This window comes from Oncorhynchus keta, chromosome 1, assembly GCF_023373465.1.
Source record: "Oncorhynchus keta strain PuntledgeMale-10-30-2019 chromosome 1, Oket_V2, whole genome shotgun sequence".
Taxonomy (NCBI): Eukaryota; Metazoa; Chordata; class Actinopteri; order Salmoniformes; family Salmonidae; genus Oncorhynchus; species Oncorhynchus keta.
Window position 1 is genome coordinate 89,911,579 of NC_068421.1, and position 22,597 is coordinate 89,934,175.

The 22,597-nt window shown below is 45.3% G+C and overlaps 1 protein-coding gene across 14 annotated transcripts in view; it reads left to right on the top strand.

Annotated features, from left to right (window-relative positions):
• LOC118396031 (disks large homolog 1-like) overlaps window positions 1-22,597 on the top strand; it is a 356,822-nt gene that overhangs the window by 26,228 nt on the left and 307,997 nt on the right. The gene's annotated exons all lie outside the window — the stretch shown is intronic.

Sequence of the window (22,597 nt, forward strand, 5' to 3'; positions counted from 1 at the left end):
GGAGCAGGAGACTGTTATATACACAGAGAGGTTGGAGCAGGAGACTGTTATATACACAGAGAGGTTGGAGCAGGAGACTGTTATATACACAGAGAGGTTGGAGCAGGAGACTGTTATATACACAGAGAGGTTGGAGCAGGAGACTGTTATATACACAGAGAGGTTGGAGCAGGAGACTGTTACATACACAGAGAGGTTGGAGCAGGAGACTGTTATATACACAGAGAGGTTGGAGCAGGAGACTGTTACATACACAGAGAGGTTGGAGCAGGAGACTGTTATATACACAGAGAGGTTGGAGCAGGAGACTGTTATATACACAGAGAGGTTGGAGCAGGAGACTGTTACATACACAGAGAGGTTGGAGCAGGAGACTGTTATATACACAGAGAGGTTGGAGCAGGAGTCTTGTAACGTCATACCCAAAAATACTTAAGGCTGTAATCACTGCCAACGGTGCAGTGAAATGTCTTTGTCATTATGGGGTATTGTGTGTAGATTGATGAGAGGGGCAAAACGGATACATTTTATAATAAGGCTGTAACGTAAGGAAAATATGGAAAAAGTCAAGGGGTCTGAATACTTTCTGAACTCAACTGTATCTGCCTCATGGCATGATGTCATCCAGTCACTCACCGGGCTCTGATTTCTGGTAGATTCCATATACTCCTGGTACCATTTCACTCCTGGTCTCGGTCCCCGAAATGTCATTGTCCCATTCGTCCACTCTTACCTAGGCCTACACCAGACTTGGTGCCTCTGATAACTGGACATTTAAAAAAAATGTGTCATTACTTTTCACATCTCTTACTTGTAGTTAAGAAGAAGGGTTCGCCACACTTGCTGCAAATGAGTTCTTCTTTTCTATCATCTATCAGTGTTAGTCAGTTTTTGTCCCCGTTTGCTTTCTGCGGCTGTGTTAGCGTTGCTAGTGAGGGAGAGTGGAGGGAGCCAGTGAGGAGTCTGTCTACTCTGGGCTTAGCGTTGCTAGTGAGGGAGAGTGGAGGGAGCCAGTGAGGAGTCTGTCCACTCTGGGCTTAGCGTTGCTAGTGAGGGAGAGTGGAGGGAGCCAGTGAGGAGTCTGTCCACTCTGGGCTTAGCGTTGCTAGTGAGGGAGAGTGGAGGGAGCCAGTGAGGAGTCTGTCCACTCTGGGCTTAGCGTTGCTAGTGAGGGAGAGTGGAGGGAGCCAGTGAGGAGTCTGTCCACTCTGGGCTTAGCGTTGCTAGTGAGGGAGAGTGGAGGGAGCCAGTGAGGAGTCTGTCCACTCTGGGCTTAGCGTTGCTAGTGAGGGAGAGTGGAGGGAGCCAGTGAGGAGTCTGTCCACTCTGGGCTTAGCGTTGCTAGTGAGGGAGAGTGGAGGGAGCCAGTGAGGAGTCTGTCCACTCTGGGCTTAGCGTTGGTAGTGAGGGAGAGTGGAGGGAGCCAGTGAGGAGTCTGTCCACTCTGGGCTTAGCGTTGCTAGTGAGGGAGAGTGGAGGGAGCCAGTGAGGAGTCTGTCCACTCTGGGCTTAGCGTTGCTACTGAGGGAGAGTGGAGGGAGCCAGTGAGGAGTCTGTCCACTCTGGGCTTAGCGTTGCTACTGAGGGAGAGTGGAGGGAGCCAGTGAGGAGTCTGTCCACTCTGGGCTTAGCGTTGCTACTGAGGGAGAGTGGAGGGAGCCAGTGAGGAGTCTGTCCACTCTGGGCTTAGCGTTGGTAGTGAGGGAGAGTGGAGGGAGCCAGTGAGGAGTCTGTCCACTCTGGGCTTAGCGTTGCTAGTGAGGGAGAGTGGAGGGAGCCAGTGAGGAGTCTGTCCACTCTGGGCTTAGCGTTGCTAGTGAGGGAGAGTGGAGGGAGCCAGTGAGGAGTCTGTCCACTCTGGGCTTAGCGTTGCTAGTGAGGGAGAGTGGAGGGAGCCAGTGAGGAGTCTGTCCACTCTGGGCTTAGCGTTGCTAGTGAGGGAGAGTGGAGGGAGCCAGTGAGGAGTCTGTCCACTCTGGGCTGTGCCTTTAGGGAAGTCATTTGACGGCTTCATGCTCCACAGAACACCATCTGAGATCCAGACTGTTGGAATATTCATATGTTTAGACCTCCCTGGAGGTCACTGGGTCTCTAATATTTACCTGCTGACATCCTCTTGTTTTTTATTTTAATATTGAGGTCTGGGAGCTTTCCATACATTTAGTTGATACATGACGTATATAGAGAATATTATGTTTTACAGAATATTACATTGGAAATGTTGATGTATTTCAAATGTGTGATTTGAGTGAGTTTCATTGTAATCGATTCAATTGAGGGGTGATTTTTTTTCTTCCAACTCGATAGGTTGTTAAAGCTGCCCGTTATGACGAAAGCATTCCTTGATTAGCACAGTTTTAGACCAGCAGCAGCCTAGAGAGTTTTCATCTAAATAATGAGACTGTAGGGGTTAAGAATACACCAGCGCCCTACACATCATCCTACACTACTGTGGGGTTCTGTAGCCCACATGGCTCTGACTACCTGCGCTGAAATGATGTGCGGGTGGGAGCGCAATGCTCCTGTGAACGCGCCAGCCTATCGTGCGCGTTCGTAGCTACTTGAGCGGCTATTATCAGTGGAAGCGAATGGAGCATCCTCTTTTATCCACTCATGCCCGCCCCTCCGTTAACCTGCGAAACAAAGGACGCTGACCTCACCATGGGAAGGACTTTTGACTCACCGAGGCAGTGTGTGCTGTGCTGACTACACGCGGTAGTTGTGTGGTCGTAAGGAGCTCGTGGTGGATCATTATGAGATGCTGAGCGGTCCGGGGCTGCTGCAGTGTTCGGGAGAATGGACTGCCTGTGCATTGTTACCACCAAGGTAAGCAAGCTGGAGTTGCATGCCTGGTAGTTGACCAGATGCGCGCAGAGAGAGCGCATCGTTGATTTGAAGTAGTGGATCTTTTTTTTTTCTCCAGTTGGCATGCTTCATAATACAGGAATGAACCATCACAAACCAGCTTAATCTGATTCGTCACAGCTCGAGTACATTTGATATTTTATACATAAATACACAGGTGCTCAATTAGCCTAATGGCATGTTTGTTGTAGGTAGTAACAGGATTGGCAGTTAATCTGAGACCTATTTACTGTAGGCAATTTACCAGGGTTTTGCAAAGGATTTTTGTTTGCTTTAACAAAGTCAGTAATACTGCATAACACCAACAGCGCCAGCTTGAAAGTTATTGGACTTTGAACGATTTCATTAGAGGATTCTCACGATGCTGATTAGTCAAAGTAGCCTATATAGCCTATCTGAGGGGAGATTATTCAAATGATTTGTTTGATAAAGTTAGGAATTAATAATAATAATAATAATTCCCAGATAGATGGGAATGAAAAATGGTATTTGGTGAATAGTCCCCACTGGGTTGCTTTGCCAAGGTCATTTTAAACAGATTTATATATCTCAAACAGTTTCTTTTTAGAGAATTGGATTGTCACAGAGATATACTGTACATACGGACATGCATTTAATGTAGTCTCGTCAGTGCCTACTGTTTGTTGTCTGTCCCTCATCCCGAGGTGGCGACCTCCCCCCCTACCTTCCTTCCTTCCTGCGTTACGGTACCCCACATTTACTGTTATTTCTACATCAGATCAATGTTTGTAGCTTTGCCTCCGCCTCTCTGAGTGAGGCTGATATTGGGTTGGTGGCTCAGCAGTCCCTTCAAAGGACTGGGTGGTCCCAGGGTGTGTATGAATACTTTATTAGGCTGGCTAGCAGCGGGGGCCCATCTCCTCCCCAGCACTCGTTAGTCTTCCCCAGCCCTGCTCTGCCCTGCATGAGTAAGGTCAGCCAGGCCCACAATCACTAAGGCCCTGTGGCCCAGTTCAACCGGATCAGAAATAACTTTTTTTCTAAATCACTTTATACATGGTTACGAGAACGGGAATATGTTCGGCAGATCTGCCGCTGATTAGGCGAATACCCGGGGTATTCAGCATGACAGAAATGTTATGGCATGTTTTCAAACTACCGGTAGTTCAGTTGGGAACATACGGTATATAAAGTGGTCTGTGCATTTGAACAACAGCCTAAATACACCTGTTACACTTTTGCACGTAAAACAAAAAAAACGCCACTGCTGTACACGATGACACCGTTTTGAACAGATCACCAACTATTTAGGAGCAGCCGGTGACGAGCGAGTTCACCGGTGACGAGCACCGGGAGAATGAAACGATCACACATGCGACAAGGGGAAAACACATGATCTTAATGTGGATGCGAGAGCATAGTGCCACAAAGCATGAGGATCTGCCTAGTTAACTTTCATTCTGAAATAACTTAATATTTCAGCGTTTGAGATATGAGATCAGAGAGAGAATTGAAATCTGGATACCTCTAGCTAGCTGCTAATCAAAGAAAAACAAATCTTACATTTCATGCCCCCCCATAGCAAACAGTGTAAAAGTTGCCAGTGCAATCAAACCACTGGGTCGGTAGGCCCTGGCGCTGATGCTGGCAGAGTAGTAGGTAACTCAATGTCTTGTTTTAAGTATATATATTTGAGAGTAAAATGTACACACATTTACTACACGTTTTATGAGTATTTTAAACATAATCCCTGAAGTGTGTGTGTGTGTGTGCGCAAAAAAGTATTTAGTCAGCCACCAATTGTGCAAGTTCTCCCACTTATAAAGATGAGAGAGGCCTGTAATTTTCATCATAGGTACACTTCAACTATGAAAGACAAAATGAAAAAAAAAATCCCGAAAATCACATTGTATGATTTTTAATGAATTTATTTGCAAATTATGGTGAGTTGTGGGGAGTTGAGATATATATATATATATTTACATTACATTAACGTTCACGTTGCAAAATGAATAGGAAATATAGTCAAGACGTTGACAAGGTTATAAATAATGATTTTGAATTGAAATAATAATTGTAATAATAAATAAATAAATAAATAAATAATAATAATAATCCTTCAAACTTTGCTTTCGTCAAAGAATCCTTGCATTTGCGGCAATTGCAGCCTTGCAGACCATTGGCATTCTATTTGTCAATTTGTTGAGGTAATCTGAAGAGATTTCACACTATTTTTCCTGAAGCACCTCCCACAAGTTGGATTGTCTTGGTGACCGTATGGTACGTAAGAAGTGCTCAAGTTGCTCCCACATCAGCTCAATAGGATTGAGATCCGGTGACTGTGCTGGCCTCTCCATTGTAGACAATGGAACTAAATAGTTCTTGCATAGTTTGCAGCTGTACGTACTTTGGATAATTGTCCTGTTGTAGGAGGAAATTGGCTCCAATTAAGCACCGTCCACAGGGCGTTGCAAAATGGAGTGATATCCTTCCTTCTTCAAGATCCATTTTACCCTGTACAAATCTCCCACTTTTACCACCACCCAAAGCACCCCCAGACCATCACTGCTTCCACCATGCTTGACAGATGGCGTCAAGCACTCCTCCAGCATCTTCATTTTTTTCTGGGTCTCACAAGTGTTCTTCTTTGTGATCCGAACACCTCAAACTTAGATCTGTCCATAACACTTTTTTTCCCAATCTTCCAGTGTCTGTTCTTTCACCCGTCTTATTCTTTTCTTTTTTTAGTGGCCAGTCTGAGATATGGATTTTTTTTGCAACTCTGCCTAGAAGGCCAGCATCCTGGAGTCATCTCTTCACTGTTGATGTTGAGACTGGTGTTTTGCGGGTACTATTTAATGAAGGTGCCAGTTGAGGACTTGTGAGGTGTCTGTTTCTCAAACTAGACACTCTAATGTACTTGTCCTCTTGCTCAGTTGTGCACCGGGGCCTCCCACTTCTCTTTCTATTCCGGTTAGATCCAGTTTGTGCTGTTCTGTGAAGGGAGTAGTACACAGCGTTGTACGAGATCTTCAGTTTCTTGGGAATTTCTCGCATGGAATAGCCTTCATTTCTCAGAACAAGATTAGACTGACGAGTTTCAGAAGAAATGTCTTTGTTTTTGGCCATTTTGAGCCTGTAATCGAACCCACAAATGCTGATGCTCCAGATACTCAACTAGTCTAAAGAAGGCCAGTTTTATTGCTTCTTTAATCAGGACAACATTTTTCAGCCATGCTAACATAATTACAAAAGGATTTTCTAATGATCAATTAGCCTTTTAAAATGATAAACTTGGATTAGTTAACACAACGTGCCATTGGAACACAGGAGTGATGGTTGCTGATAATTGACCTCTTTATGCCTACGTAGATATTCCATAAAAAATCTGGCGTTTCCAGCTACAATAGTCATTTACAACATTAACAATGTCTACACTGTATTTCAGATCAATTTTGTTATTTTAATGGACAAAAAGCTTTTTTCTTTTTTGTCTTTCAAAAACAAGGACATTTTTAAGTGACCCAAAACTTTTTAACAGTGGTGTATATATTTTTTAAAATAATACATTAATAATACATTAATAATACATAATATTAATAATACATATTTTTTGACCAATCATACGTTTGGTGGCTTCCCTGATGCCCTAATGGATGGGCCGCAACTAACGGTCAGACACCTTCTAACAGCTAGAAATCATAGGGGTTTTGACTTGTGAAGATGAAGGCTTCCGCCTACTGTTTTGGAGTCTGGTTCCACTGTGTTTCTTCCTATCTGGGGAGTTGATCTATTCTACTGTGTTTCTTCCTGTCTGGGGAGTTGATCTATTCTACTGTGTTTCTTCCTGTCTGGGGAGTTGATCTATTCCACTGTGTTTATTCCTGTCTGGGGAGTTGATCTATTCTACTGTGTTTCTTCCTGTCTGGGGAGTTGATCTATTCTACTGTGTTTCTTCCTGTCTGGGGAGTTGATCTATTCTACTGTGTTTCTTCCTGTCTGGGGAGTTGATCTATTCTACTGTGTTTCTTCCTGTCTGGGGAGTTGATCTATTCTACTGTGTTTCCTCCTGTCTGGGGAGTTGATCTATTCTACTGTGTTTCTTCCTGTCTGGGGAGTTGATCTATTCTTCCTGTCTGGGGAGTTTCTTCCTGTTTTTCTCCTGTCTGGGAGTTGATCTATTCTACTGTGTTTCTTCCTGTCTGGGGAGTTGATCTATTCTACTGTGTTTCTTCCTGTCTGGGGAGTTGATCTATTCTACTGTGTTTCTTCCTGTCTGGGGAGTTGATCTATTCTACTGTGTTTCCTCCTGTCTGGGGAGTTGATCTATTCTACTGTGTTTCCTCCTGTCTGGGGAGTTGATCTATTCTACTGTGTTTCTTCCTGTCTGGGGAGTTGATCTATTCTACTGTGTCTGGGGAGTTGATCTATTCTACTGTGTCTGGGGAGTTGATCTATTCTACTGTGTCTGGGGAGTTAATCTATTCCACTGTGTTTATTCCTGTCTGGAGAGTTGATCCATTCCACTTCCATCTTGTCTTGCTCTTCTGGTATTAAGACCCATACATGAGGGCTATAAATGACGCCCAGGGTTTATAAATGAGGCCAAGGCACTTTTTGTTGAAATGCTTTTGTAAAAAGTGATTAAAAAAATGGAATATTTATGTATTTGGTATAATTGGGTGTACTAAAGACAATGCATCACATTTGTCATTACAGAGATAATCTTTCTGGGGAAAAAAAAACAAAAAAAACCCCAAGATGGGTGATTGAGGTGTGACGTAAGTACAGTAACAGAAGGCCCATGTTTTCATTCCCACTTCAATGTGTTGCTCCTGAGGCAATCCCCTGGCTGGTTACTCCATCCATGCTTCTGTTGAATGGGAGACACAGACCGAGAGAGAGAGAGAGCTGAGTAGGAGGACTGAGTTGAGTTAGTCTGTCAGGCAGTACAGTACGGTACAGGTGGTGGGCAGACGCAGGCACCAGTACTCAGGGAACACTATATGAAAGGTGTCCTGGATGGCTGTTAAATCACACTGCTCTCGCTCCTCTCCATTACGCTTTGCAGGCCAGGCAACATGGGTCCCCTCCCCACACTGAATAACAACCTAATGTAGTGTTTAGCCCACAGCCAGCGCACAGCAGTAAATTAGATGGAGTGGCCAGGACTAGCTTGTTTTACAATAATGTAGATGTACTAAACCATCGGTATGTATGGTTCTGTTTGTTTATATCCCAATGTTCACACAGTCATTATATACAGTATATTCATATTTTATTTATATATATATTTAAAACATTTTTTACCCCCTTTTCTCCCCAATTTTGTGGTATTCAATTGGTAGTTAATCTTGTCTCATCGCTGCGACTCCCGTACAGACTCGGGAGAGGTGAAGGTTCAGAGCCGTGCGTCCTCTGAAACACAACCCAACCAAGCCGCACTGCTTCTTGACACAACGCCCACTTAACCCGGAAGCCAACCACACCAATGTGTTGGAGGAAACGTCATACACCTGGCGACTGTGTCACCTTGCACTGTGCCCGGCCAGCCACAGGATTCGCTAGAGCGCGATGGGACAAGGACATCCCTGCCCGGACAAACCCTCCCCTAACCCGGACGACGTTGGGCCAATTGTGCTCCGCCCAATGGGTCTCCCGGTCGCGGCCGGCTGGGACAGAGCCTGGACTCAAACCAGAATATCTAGTGGCACAGCTAGTGTTGCGATGTAGTGTCTTAGACCATTGGGCCACTCCCGACGCCCTACAGTTGATTCATACATCTACACGCACTATACAGAATGCTATACAGAATGCTATACAGCATGCTGTACAGAATGCTATACAGAATGCTATACAGAATGCTATACAGAATGCTATACAGCACGCTATACAGTAGTTTGACTTAACTCCTAGTTTTACAAACATTTTAAACTACTGAATGCGATTGGTTAATTGTGTTGTACAGTTGACGCTCACCTGGTCAGTTGTAATTATTATGTCTTTGAACACAAACGTGTCCTAGACTATATCTCTTGAGACGAGTAAGACAAAAAAAGACTCCTAATTAGCCTCAGTAGGGAAAGTGTGCTATTAAAATCATCTCCAGTCAGTCTGGTGCCTTGGCATGTGAGAGGTGCGTGACCCAGTCATCTTTGTGATCCGAGGGGAACTGGACAACATCTGGACCACCTCTGTTCTGTTCTGCCCTGGAGGAGAACTCACTCTCTCTACCGGAAACTCCAAGGTTGTGACTGAGATGTTACCCTTCCCCCGCTCTGACTCCGTCCTCCATCCTGATTCGTGACCTTCCCCAGAAAGATAAACGGCCTCCTCTCAGAGGACACACGGTGTTGTTGTCGATGTCCCATCTGTTAGAAAGGATTAAACTATGGCAACATGTCATGTGTCATCTAACCTCACCCCAACCTTGGTCCTGGGGTCTGATTTAAGATCCAGAAAACCGTTGCAAGTCTTAAGGACCACCGGATGGCTGGAGTCAGGAGCCTATGAGAGCGATCTCACCTAGAACGACGAGAGGTTGTCTGACAACCTGGGTAGCTCAGTTGGTAACGGCGCCCGCAACCTATGTGTATATGTGTGTGTGTGTGTGTGTGTGTGTGTGTGTGTGTGTGTGTGTGTGTGTGTGTGTGTGTGTGTGTGTGTGTGTGTGAGATGAACTTGACTGCAGCACAGAACTTTCTCTTTTTATATAGTCAATTTACTGAGTTTGGGACTGAACTCTCAAGGACATTGAGGAGTCATGTGTGTGACTGAATGGCTAAAATACCCCTTTAACTTGTATGAGTACAGAGTTGTTGACCACTTTTCATTCTGTTATCAGTCGTTTATCACTCAGTGGGAGGCCAGTCGGTTATCCCTCAGTGGGAGGCCAGTCGGTTATCCCTCAGTGGGAGGCCAGTCGGTTATCCCTCAGTGGGAGGCCAGTCGGTTATCCCTCAGTGGGAGGCCAGTCGGTTATCCCTCAGTGGGAGGCCAGTCGGTTATCGCTCAGTGGGAGGCCAGTCGGTTATCGCTCAGTGGGAGGCCAGTCGGTTATCGCTCAGTGGGAGGCCAGTCGGTTATCCCTCAGTGGGAGGCCAGTCGGTTATCCCTCAGTGGGAGGCCAGTCGGTTATCCCTCAGTGGGAGGCCAGTCGGTTATCCCTCAGTGGGAGGCCAGTCGGTTATCCTCAGTGGGAGGCCAGTCGGTTATCCCTCAGTGGGAGGCCAGTCGGTTATCCCTCAGTGGGAGGCCAGTCGGTTATCGCTCAGTGGGAGGCCAGTCGGTTATCGCTCAGTGGGAGGCCAGTCGGTTATCCCTCAGTGGGAGGCCAGTCGGTTATCCCTCAGTGGGAGGCCAGTCGGTTATCCCTCAGTGGGAGGCCAGTCGGTTATCCCTCAGTGGGAGGCCAGTCGGTTATCCCTCAGTGGGAGGCCAGTCGGTTATCCCTCAGTGGGAGGCCAGTCGGTTATCCTCAGTGGGAGGCCAGTCGGTTATCGCTCAGTGGGAGGCCAGTCGGTTATCGCTCAGTGGGAGGCCAGTCCGCTCAGTGGGAGGCCAGTCGGTTATCGCTCAGTGGGAGGCCAGTCTTATCGCCAGTGGGAGGCCAGTCGGAGCCTTTTGGGAGGCCAGTCGGTTATCGCTCAGTGGGAGGCCAGTCGGTCCTGTGGGAGGCCAGTCGTCTCAGTCTGTCGCTTGACCAACGGGCTCAGTGGGACCAGCGGTTATCGCTCAGTCCAGTCGCCACAGTGGGAGGCCAGTCGGTTAAGCTAAGTGGGAGGCCACTGGTTGTCATGCTGGCAGTGGGAGGCCAGTCGGTTGTCGCTCAGTGGGAGGCCAGTCGGTTGTCCACAGTGGGAGGCCAGTCGGTTGAAGGGACAAAGGCCAGTCGGATCGCTCAGTGGGAGGGACCAGTGGGACCAGGCCTGTGGGAGGCCAGGGACAAGGCCAGTCGGATAGTGGGAGGCCAGTCGGTTAGGGACCAACAGGCTGAAAGGACCCTCAAGGCCAGTCGATAGTGGCAGGGACCAACAGGCTGAAAGGACAAGTGGGAGGCAGATCCCTCAGTGGGAGGCCAGGGATCCTCAGTGGGAGGCCACAGGTTATCGCAAGTGGGAGGCCAGATCCTCAGTGGGAGGCAGGGACCAACAGGCTGAAAGGACAAACAGATAGTGGCAGGGACCAACAGGCTGAAGGTCAGGACAAGACAGATAGTGGCTGGGACCAACAGGCTGAAAGGACAAAGTCAGATAGTGGCAGGGACCAACAGGCTGAAAGGACAAACAGATAGTGGCAGGGACCAACAGGCTGAAAGGACAAACAGATAGTGGCAGGGACCAACAGGCTGAAAGGACAAACAGATAGTGGCAGGGACCAACAGGCTGAAAGGACAAACAGATAGTGGCAGGGACCAACAGGCTGAAAGGACAAACAGATAGTGGCAGGGACCAACAGGCTGAAAGGACAAACAGATAGTGGCAGGGACCAACAGGCTGAAAGGACAAACAGATAGTGGCAGGGACCAACAGGCTGAAAGGACAAACAGATAGTGGCAGGGACCAACAGGCTGAAAGGACAAACAGATAAGGGACCAACAGGCTGAAAGGACAAACAGATAGTGGCAGGGACCAACAGGCTGAAGGGACAAACAGATAAGGGACCAACAGGCTGAAGGGACAAACAGATAGTGGCAGGGACCAACAGGCTGAAAGGACAAACAGATAGTGGCAGGGACCAACAGGCTGAAGGGACAAACAGATAGTGGCAGGGACCAACAGGCTGAAAGGACAAACAGATGAGGGACCAATGGCTGAAGGGACCAACAGGCTGAAGGGACAAACAGATAGTGTCAGGGACCAACAGGCTGAAGGGACAAACAGATAGTGGCAGGGACCAACAGGCTGAAAGGACAAACAGATAGTGGCAGGGACCAACAGGCTGAAAGGACAAACAGATAGTGGCAGGGACCAACAGGCTGAAGGGACAAACAGATAGTGGCAGGGACCAACAGGCTGAAAGGACAAACAGATAGTGGCAGGGACCAACAGGCTGAAAGGACAAACAGATAGTGGCAGGGACCAACAGGCTGAAGGGACAAACAGATAGTGGCAGGGACCAACAGGCTGAAAGGACAAACAGATAGTGGCAGGGACCAACAGGCTGAAAGGACAAACAGATAGTGGCAGGGACCAACAGGCTGAAAGGACAAACAGATAGTGGCAGGGACCAACAGGCTGAAAGGACAAACAGATAGTGGCAGGGACCAACAGGCTGAAAGGACAAACAGATAGTGGCAGGGACCAACAGGCTGAAAGGACAAACAGATAGTGGCAGGGACCAACAGGCTGAAGGGACAAACAGATAGTGGCAGGGACCAACAGGCTGAAAGGACAAACAGATAACCGTGGCTGCCCCAGGACCCACTTCAATAATCAGGCTGACACGGGACAAATCTTAGCTCATCCATTATCCAATCACAGGCCTCCCTGATAAAAACACTTCTGAAAGGAAAACAGATTTGTGGCTTGCGTGCGGGATGCGTGATGTCAATGCACTGAATTTACGTGACACCACAGTGCCTGTAGTCAGGACAGAAACTGGACAAACAGATTTCAGTGGCTTCACATTTGGACCACCACAGGCTGAACATATCAAACCATTGATTAGTGGAATCAGGGACCAACAGGCTGAAATACCTCTTAAGGACAAACAGATGTAGCTCAGGACCTGATGCAAGGATATACATATTCTTAATACCATTTGGCACTGAAGTTTGGGAAAAAATTAATGTAGAAGAATATTACCACATTAGATCTGGTAAAATATAATACAAAGAAAAAACATGCAGGTTTTTTAGTATTTAAACATTTTTAGGCTGAAATGACAAAATCCTCTGAGATGCTCTGTGCATCTCCCTCTGCTGTATTTGGACCAACAGGCTGAAACAACTGGGGACAAACAGATAGTAATGCAGGGATGACCAGACAGGCTGAAAGGACAAACAGATAGTGGCAGGGACCATTTTTTTATTTTGGCAGGCTGAAGGATGGACAAAAGAAACAGATTGTGTGAGGGACCAACAGGCTGAAAGGACAAACAGATAGTGGCAGGGACCAACAGGCTGAAAGGACAAACAGATGTATTGTAGTAACGCAGGGACCAATAGTAACGTTGGGGCTGAAAGGACAAACAGATAGTGGCAGGGACCATTGGCTGAAAGGACAAACAGATTGAGTGGCAGGGACCAACAGGCTGAAAGGACAAACAGATAGTGGCAGGGACCAATTGAATAGTAACAGGCTGATTGAGGAATACTGATTGATGTATTGAATAGTAACGTTGAGGGACTGATTGAAGGACAAAACAGGGACTGATTGATGTATTGAATAGTAACGTGAGGGACTGCCCCAGCTCATCTCTCAATTGATCAGCCACTTCAATAATCCACCTGAATGACACGCAGACAGGACAATCTTAGCTCATCCATTATCCAATCACAGGCCTCCCCTGATAAAAACACTTCCTTTACAGGGACTGATTGAGGTAAAACCTAGGGAGATTTGTATTGAATAGTAGCGTTGAGGGACTGGTTGATGTATTGAATAGTAACGTTGAGGGACTGATTGATGTATTGAATAGTAACGCTGAGGGACTGATTGATTGTATTGAATAGTAACGTTGGGGACTGATTGATGTATTGAATAGTAACGTTGAGGGACCATTGATGTGCGTGTGATTGTCATTGAATAGAAACTGTTGATGTATTGAATTCGTCTACTGCAGTAGTTTCTCAATCATTGAATAGTCTGGGGATTTCATGTCGAATAGTAACGTCAGGGACTGATTGTGTTTCAATAGTAACGTTGAGGGACTTTGCACACCTGATTGATTAATAGTGTCAACATATCATCAAGCCATTGATTGAGTTGAATAGTAACGTGATTGATTGTATTGAATAGTAACGTTGGGGGACTGATTGATTGTACCAATAGAACGTGAGGGACTGATTGATGTATTGAATAGTAACGTTGAGGGACTGATTGATTGTATTGAATAGTAACGTTGAGGGACTGATTGATGTATTGAATAGTAACGTTGAGGGACTGATTGATGTATTGAACCAGATGAGGGACTGATTGATGTATTAAATAGTAACGCTCTTAAGGAATAGTAACTGCCTGCAAGGATTGATATACATATTCTTAATACCATTTGAAAGGAAACACTTTGAAGTTTGTGGAAATGTGAAATTAATGTAGAAGAATATTACCACATTAGATCTGGTAAAATATAATACAAAGAAAAAAGGGACATGCAGGTTGATTGTATTTAAACTTTTTATTTTTATTTTTATTAGTAACGTTGGGGACTGATTGAGTATTTAGTAACTTTGATTGATGTATTGAATAGTAACGTTGAGGGACTGATTGATGTATTGAATAGTAACGTTGAACTGATGCATGTAGAAAGTCCTCTGAGGCATGCTCTGTTGCATCTCCCTGAGGGACTGATGTATTTGTCACGTTGAGGGACTGGATGGAATGGGGGTGATTGGTGAATAGGGGGGACTGATTGATTGTATTGAACAACTGGATTGTATTGAATAGTACTTTTCACTACAGATGCAGTAATGCTGAGTGTCCTGCGCGTTGAGGGACATCCTCTGCTGATTGAGTTTTTTTGAGGGACTGATTGATGTATTGAATAGTACTGCTGAGGGACTGATTGATGTATTGAATAGCCTATTGATGATAATGCGCTGAGGGACTGATTGATGTAGAATCTTGGGAGATCAGGCTATTTTTTTATTTTGGCCACAGGGTTTGCTATTTTTAGGATGGTTCTGATTGAGCCTAAAAGAACGTGGGGGACTGATTGATTGTATTGAATAGTAACGTTGAGGGACTGATTGTCTTGAATTGTAACGGGGGACTGATTGATTGTATTGAATAGTAACGTTGAGGGACTGATTGATGTATTGAATAGTAACGTTGAGGGACTGATTGATGTATTGAATAGTAACGTTGAGGGACTGATTGATGTATTGAATAGTAACGTTGAGGGACTGATTGATGTATTGAATAGTAACGTTGAGGGACTGATTGATGTATTGAATAGTAACGTTGAGGGACTGATTGATGTATTGAATAGTAACGTTGAGGGACTGATTGATGTATTGAATAGTAACGTTGAGGGACTGATTGTATTGAATAGTAACGTTGAGGGACTGATTGATGTATTGAATAGTAACGTTGGGGGACTGATTGATGTATTGAATAGTAACGTTGAGGGACTGATTGATGTATTGAATAGTAACGTTGAGGGACTGATTGATGTATTGAATAGTAACGTTGAGGGACTGATTGATGTATTGAATAGTAACGTTGAGGGACTGATTGATGTATTGAATAGTAACGTTGAGGGACTGATTGATGTATTGAATAGTAACGTTGAGGGACTGATTGATGGTATTGAATAGTAACGTTGAGGGACTGATTGATGTATTGAATAGTAACGTTGAGGGACTGATTGATGTATTGAATAGTAACGTTGAGGGACTGATTGATGTATTGAATAGTAACGTTGAGGGACTGATTGATGTATTGAATAGTAACGTTGAGGGACTGATTGATGTATTGAATAGTAACGTTGAGGGACTGATTGATGTATTGAATAGTAACGTTGGGGGACTGATTGATGTATTGAATAGTAACGTTGAGGGACTGATTGATGTATTGAATAATAACGTTGAGGGACTGATTGATTGTATTGAATAGTAACGTTGAGGGACTGATTGATGTATTGAATAGTAACGTTGAGGGACTGATTGATGTATTGAATAGTAACGTTGAGGGACTGATTGTATTGAATAGTAACGTTGAGGGACTGATTGATGTATTGAATAGTAACGTTGAGGGACTGATTGATGTAATTGAATAGTAACGTTGAGGGACTGATTGTATTGAATAGTAACGTTGAGGGACTGATTGAATGTATTGATTGATATTGAATAGTAACGTTGAGGGACTGATTGAATAGTAACGTTTGATGTATTGAATAACGTTGAGGGACTGATTGATGTATTGAATAATAACGTTGAGGGACTGATTGATGTATTGAATAGTAACGTTGGGGGACTGATTGATGTATTGAATAGTAACATTGAGGGACTGATTGATGTATTGAATAGTAACGTTGGGGGACTGATTGATGTATTGAATAATAACGTTGAGGGACTGATTGATGTATTGAATAGTAACGTTGAGGGACTGATTGTATTGAATAGTAACGTTGAGGGACTGATTGATGTATTGAATAGTAACGTTGAGGGACTGATTGATGGTATTGAATAGTAACGTTGAGGGACCGATTGATTGAGTTATCAGAATAGGGTAGAGACTGAATAGGTTTTCCCTGGTTTAGTCTGGGGAATCGTGTTAGTTAATGCCTCGGCACCAGACTCAGAGGGATGGAAGGGCCTGGAACGTCAGTCACGTCCGTCACCCAGGTTCTTAGAACCAGTCAGTTACACGAGGACGCTGACAGATGGGGAAGAGAGAGAGAGAGCTAGCTTTGAATGGAAACTCACGCTTTTCTTAAGCCAACTGGTATCTGCAGTTTTCTGTATCCTACTCCGTGTTAAATAATGCAACAGAAGTGCCCTGCGTCCTCTGGCCCTTTTTGTTGATTACTTTGGTATTCCTGTGCTCCAACAGAGCAAAAGTTTTACCCTTAAGCTTAGCCTCTTAAGCTCTAAGAAATAAGAAGCTTACCTTTACCCAGTAATTGTCTTTGGAAAGACCTATTTTTAGAGAGTCAAGAGAATTGGTAAGAGCTTGGTAGCGTGTTTTTTTTTGACAGGTACTCGTGGTAACAGCAGGATGCATTGCGGAAGCCGGCCAGCCGTCCATCCAGCCCGAGATATATATATATAATCCAGGGGAATTTTCATGATTGAATATATTAATCTGAGCCTGGGAGAGAGGGGAGGGGTGGAATAGGGTCAGTGGTTTACTGTGGGCAGAGTTACTGTGAGTGGGTCTAAGGGAATAATCAACAACACCTTTTTATTACATCGCCATGGAGGACCAGAGGAGTGACAGAGGACGCAATGTAAAGTATACCTTCTGTTTGACGCTGGTGCGTTGTTGGGTGATGCCGGTTGAGGAGATATTTTACAGGGCTGTGGGCTGTTACTCTTATACCCAGGGCTGTTACTCTTATACCCAGGGCTGTTACTCTTATACCCAGGGTTGTGGGCTGTTACTCTTATACCCAGGGCTGTGGGCTGTTACTCTTATACCCAGTGAAATGCTGAATACAACAGGTGTAGTAGACCTTACAGTGAAATGCTGAACACAACAGGTGTAGTAGACCTTCCAGTGAAATGCTGAACACAACAGCTGTAGGTAGACCTTACAGGGAAATGCTGAATACACAGGTGTAGTAGACTTTACATTGAAATGCTTACTAATAACCATCAAAACTGTTTAAATAGGCCTACATTCCTTTTAGCATTTTATTAACTTTATTTAAATGTAGATCAACTTTACCTAATAGCGGGAGTGTGATTGTAAGCATTTGTTTTGCTAACTTAGTCTGTGTATTGAACTTTCTACATCTCCACTTTCCAACTGTGCTTTGATGCTAGAGCGGCTAACCGCTAGCTGGGCGGGGGTGTAGAGTGATGCTGGAGCGGCTAACCGCTAGCTGCGTGGGGGTGTAGAGTGATGCTGGAGCGGCTAACCGCTAGCTCCGTGGGGGTGTGGAGTGATGCTGGTGCGGCTAACCGCTAGCTGAGTGGGGGTGTGGAGTGATGCTGGTGTGGCTATCCGCTAGCTGGGTGGGGGTGTAGAGTGATGCTGGAGCGGGGGTGTAGAGTGATGCTGGAGCGGCTGACCGCTAGCTGAGTGGGGGTGTGGAGTGATGCTAGTTTATTTCATACCATCATTTACTCATGCCATGTGATCAATGAGCATGTGTCTGGTTTCTCTGTCCTGTTAATGTTGACGGGAGCACACACAGAAGTAACTAGCCTGCTTCTCAGTCGTTTTTTTATTCCACCTCAACACAGGAAGTCAATGAAGTCCGTTTTGGTTTTTATACATCCATTCAAATTATAATAGTTCCTCACCGTATTTGAAAAACGTTCCTAAAACTCTCCCCCTTCGATAATCAGTGTCGCTGATAAATAGCCTATGGACAATGTTGCGTGTATTTGTTTCTATTGTAATGATTGTCAATTCCATCTTCATACTATAACTACCCCTTTTATACTTCCTTGTCAATTCATTCACTTCTTCTAGAAAGCCTAAGGTAGGCTTAGTTTAAAAATGTTTTTAAGGAAAGTTACTGACATACTCTCGTAACTTTGATTTACGGTGGTGTGCGTGTTTTAGTTGGCTGATTCTCTCTATTCCTATATGTCCATTCAGAAAGTTTCCTAAAGTAGCCTGTCTGGACTCCAGAAGTATATCCATGTTAAGTATATCCCCCCCTACCTTCGAACGGTTTTGTCATTGATCGTGTACATTGGCAATTACCGTAACTTCAAATTCCAAGACTGTCACTGCCCTACTTTTACCAGGCACAACCAATGGTTTTAGCACATCTACTGAGTTCCCTAAAGGGTAAACCAATGGTTTTAGCACATCTACTGAGTTCCCTAAAGGGTAAACCAATGGTCTTAGCACATCTACTGAGTTCCCTAAAGGGTAAACCAATGGTCTTAGCACATCTACTGAGTTCCCTAAAGGGTAAACCAATGATGTTAGCACATCCACTGAGTTCCCTAAAGGGTAAACCAATGGTCTTAGCCCATCTACTGAGTTCCCTAAAGGGTAAACCAATGGTCTTAGCACATCTACTGAGTTCCCTAAAGGGTAAACCAATGGTCTTAGCCCATCTACTGAGTTCCCTAAAGGGTAAACCAATGATGTTAGCACATCCACTGAGTTCCCTAAAGGGTAAACCAATGGTGTTAGCACATCTAAAGGGTAAACCAATGGTCTTAGCACATCTACTGAGTTCCCTAAAGGGTACACCAATGATGATAGCACATCTACTGAGTTCCCTAAAGGGTAAACCAATGATGTTAGCACATCTACTGAGTTCCCTAAAGGGTAAACCAATGATGTTAGCACATCTACTGAGTTCCCTAAAGGGTAAACCAATGATGATAGCACATCTACTGAGTTCCCTAAAGGGTAAACCAATGATGTTAGCACATCTACTGAGTTCCCTAAAGGGTAAACCAATGATGTTAGTACATCTACTGAGTTCCCTAAAGGGTAAACCAATGGTCTTAGCACATCTACTGAGTTCCCTAAAGGGTAGACCAATGGTCTTAGCACATCTGCTGAGTTCCCTAAAGGGTAAACCAATGGTCTTAGCACATCTACTGAGTTCCCTAAAGGGTAGACCAATGGTCTTAGCACATTTACTGAGTTCCCTAAAGGGTAAACCAATGATGTTAGCACATCCACTGAGTTCCCTAAAGGGTAAACCAATGGTCTTAGCACATCTACTGAGTTCCCTAAAGGGTAAACCAATGATGTTAGCACATCCACTGAGTTCCCTAAAGGGTAAACCAATGGTCTTAGCACATCTACTGAGTTCCCTAAAGGGTAAACCAATGATGTTAGCACATCCACTGAGTTCCCTATATTTCATTTACGTAATTTAGCAGCCGCTCTTATCCAAAGCGACTTACAGTAGTGAATGCAGACATTTTCGTTCTGGTCCCTCGTGAGATTCACATATTAAATGTTGTTAAAGGCCTGATGTTGTTTCGTGTCAAATTGTTGTTAAAATAATTTTTTGTTATGCTGTTCAGCGAAAATAGTACATTTGTGAAATAGATTTATTGTGAATGATCGAGTCGATTTAAGGCAGCCCCCCTCACCTCTCTGATTGAGGGTTAAATGAGGAAGACACATTTCAGTTGAATGCATTCAGTTGTACAACTGACTAGGTATCTCCCTTTCCTTATATATGTGGTGCAAATATGCCTTGAGACTTTGTTGGTTACTCAACGAAACTGTCTCTTCTACTGTTTGAATGGTTTTGAACACAGTCTTTTAATACAGATCTGTCCCTATCGTCCCTTCTGATCCAGACAAATGTTGATAAGCTTTCTACCCTTCATTAGCTGTATGAAGCCCTGTCCTGGCAAGGCTGGCCGAAACTCCTTGTGACGCAGCACAGTGTCGGGGGAGTAACGTGCAGTGTGTGGCGCTTGTGTCATGTAACGTGCAGTGTGGGGCGCTTGTGTCATGTGACGTGCAGTGTGGGGCGCTTGTGTCATGTGACGTGCAGTGTGGGGCGCTTGTGTCATGTGACGTGCAGTGTGGGGCGCTTGTGTCATGTAACGTGCAGTGTGTGGCGCTTGTGTCATGTGACGTGACACTATTTCATTGCTGTCTCTCTCGCTGTACTGTGAGAGTACACTATTTCATTACTGTCTCTCTCGCTGTACTGTGCGTGTACACTATGTCATTACTGTCTCTCTCGCTGTACTGTGTGCGCGTGTGTCTAGCTCGGTGTCACTCAAATGGCGAGGAACTGCAGCTCATTGGCTGAAAATCGGATTGCTTGGCGGCTGGCCCACGTGGGGGGTAAATGTAGGGAAAATAGAAGCTTCACAGCTTCCAGAAAATAGTTGCTTTCAAATGAGGGATTTGTTGGCTAATTGAGGTATGACAGTAATCCTGCTCATAGATTACGCATGGTATTGTTTGAAGTACACATTGACACAGTGAGGTAGATAATATATAAAGTGAAATAAACAATACAAATTTACAGTAAACATTACACAGACAGAAGTTTCAAAACAATAAAGACATTACAAATCTCATATATATATATATATACAGTGTTTTAACAATGTACAAAAGGTTAAAGGACACAAGATAAAATAAACAAGCATAGATATGGGTTGTATTTACAATGGTGTTTGTTCTTCACTGGTTGCCCTTTTCTTGTGGCAACAGGTCACAAATCTTGCTGCTGTGATGGCACACTGTGGAATTTCACCCAGTAGATATGGGACTTTATCAAAATTGGATTTGTTTTCAAATTCTTTGTGGATCTGTGTAATCTGAGGGAAATATGTCTCTCTAATACGGTCATACATTGGGCAGGAGGTTAGGAAGTGCAGCTCAGTTTCCACCTCATTTTGTGGGCAGTGAGCACAGCCTGTCTTCTCTTGAGAGCCATGTCTGCCTACGGCGGCCTTTCTCAATAGCAAGGCTATGCTCACTGAGTCTGTACATCGTCAAAGCTTTCCTTAATTGTGGGTCAGTCACAGTAGTCAGGTATTCTGCCGCTGTGTACTCTCTGTGTAGGGCCAAATAGCATTCAAATAGCATTCAGAGCATTTTGCTCTGTTTTTTTGTCAATTCTTTCCAATGTGTCAAGTAGTTATCTTGTTGTTTTCTCGTGATTTGGTTGGGTCACTCTCTCACTCTTTCTCTCACTCTTTCTCTTCTCTCTCTCACATGCTTCTCTTTCTCTTCTCTCTCTCACATGCTTCTCTCTCTCTTCTCTCTCTCACATGCTTCTCTCTCTCTTCTCTCTCCCTCTCTCTCTCATGCCCCTCTGTCTCCCATGCCTCTCTGTCTCCCATGCCTCTCTCCCTCTCTCCCTCTCTCTCTCTCTCTCTCTCCCTCTCTCTTCTCTCTCTCTCGCTCTCTCATGCTCTCTCTCTCTCTCTGCTCTCTCTCTCGCTTCTCATGCTCTCTCTCTCTCTCACATGCTTCTCTCTCTCTCTCTCACATGCTTCTCTCTCTCCTCTCTCATGCTTCTCTCTCCCTCTCTCCCTCTCTCTCTCATGCCCCTCTGTCTCCCATGCCTCTCTCTCTCATGCTTCTCTCGCTCTCGCTCTCTCTCTCTCATGCTCTCTCATGCTTCTCTCTCTCGCTCTCTCATGCTTCGCTCTCTCATGCTTCTCTCTCTCTCTCTCTCATGCTTCTCTCTCTCTCTCTCTCTCGCGCTTCTCTCTCTCTCATGCTTCTCTCTCTCTCATGCTTCTCTCTCTCTCATGCTTCTCTCTCTCACATGCTTCTCTCTCTCACATGCTTCTCTCTCCCTCTCTCTCTCATGCCCCTCTGTCTCTCTCTCGCTCTCTCATGCTTCTCTCTCTCTCTCTCTCTTTTTCTTTCTGTCTCTCTGTCTTCAATGAGTCATTGGCCTCCCACTCTCCTCCACCTCTCTACCTACCGACAGTACTAGAGTACAACCTCACTGTGAGTAGTATTAGTCACTCTGTCAATGAGACGGAGTACATGCTGTGTGTGCTGGGTAGTAGGCCACATGCAGGCCGAGGGTGAGAGGTGGGCTGAGTTGCAGGCTGGTTTAATGACTACCCTGTGTGCCCTGTGTCTGTCTGTCTGTGGAGGAGAAGTCCGGACAGGGATAGAGAGCCCCACCAGCCTAACCCAGCCCAGGCTAAAAACAGCCCTGTCTGGCTTGCCTTAGCCTGCCTCTCCACTGCTCTCAACCTCCACTGGCACCTTGCTACGCCGTGGCTCCCTGCTAGGCCGCGGGCCGTGGCTCCCTGCTAGGCCGCGGGCCGTGGCTCCCTGCTAGGCCGCGGGCCGTGGCTCCCTGCTAGGCCGCGGGTCGTGGCCCCCTGCTGGGCCGTGGGTCACCATACTGGAGAGGAATGCCCACCACCGTTCTGGCTCTGTGCACTTTGTGTTGCTGTTGCTTTCAGATTGTTGGTGTGAGTGTGTCGGATCTGCCAGGGAGTTATGCAGGGCTATATTTG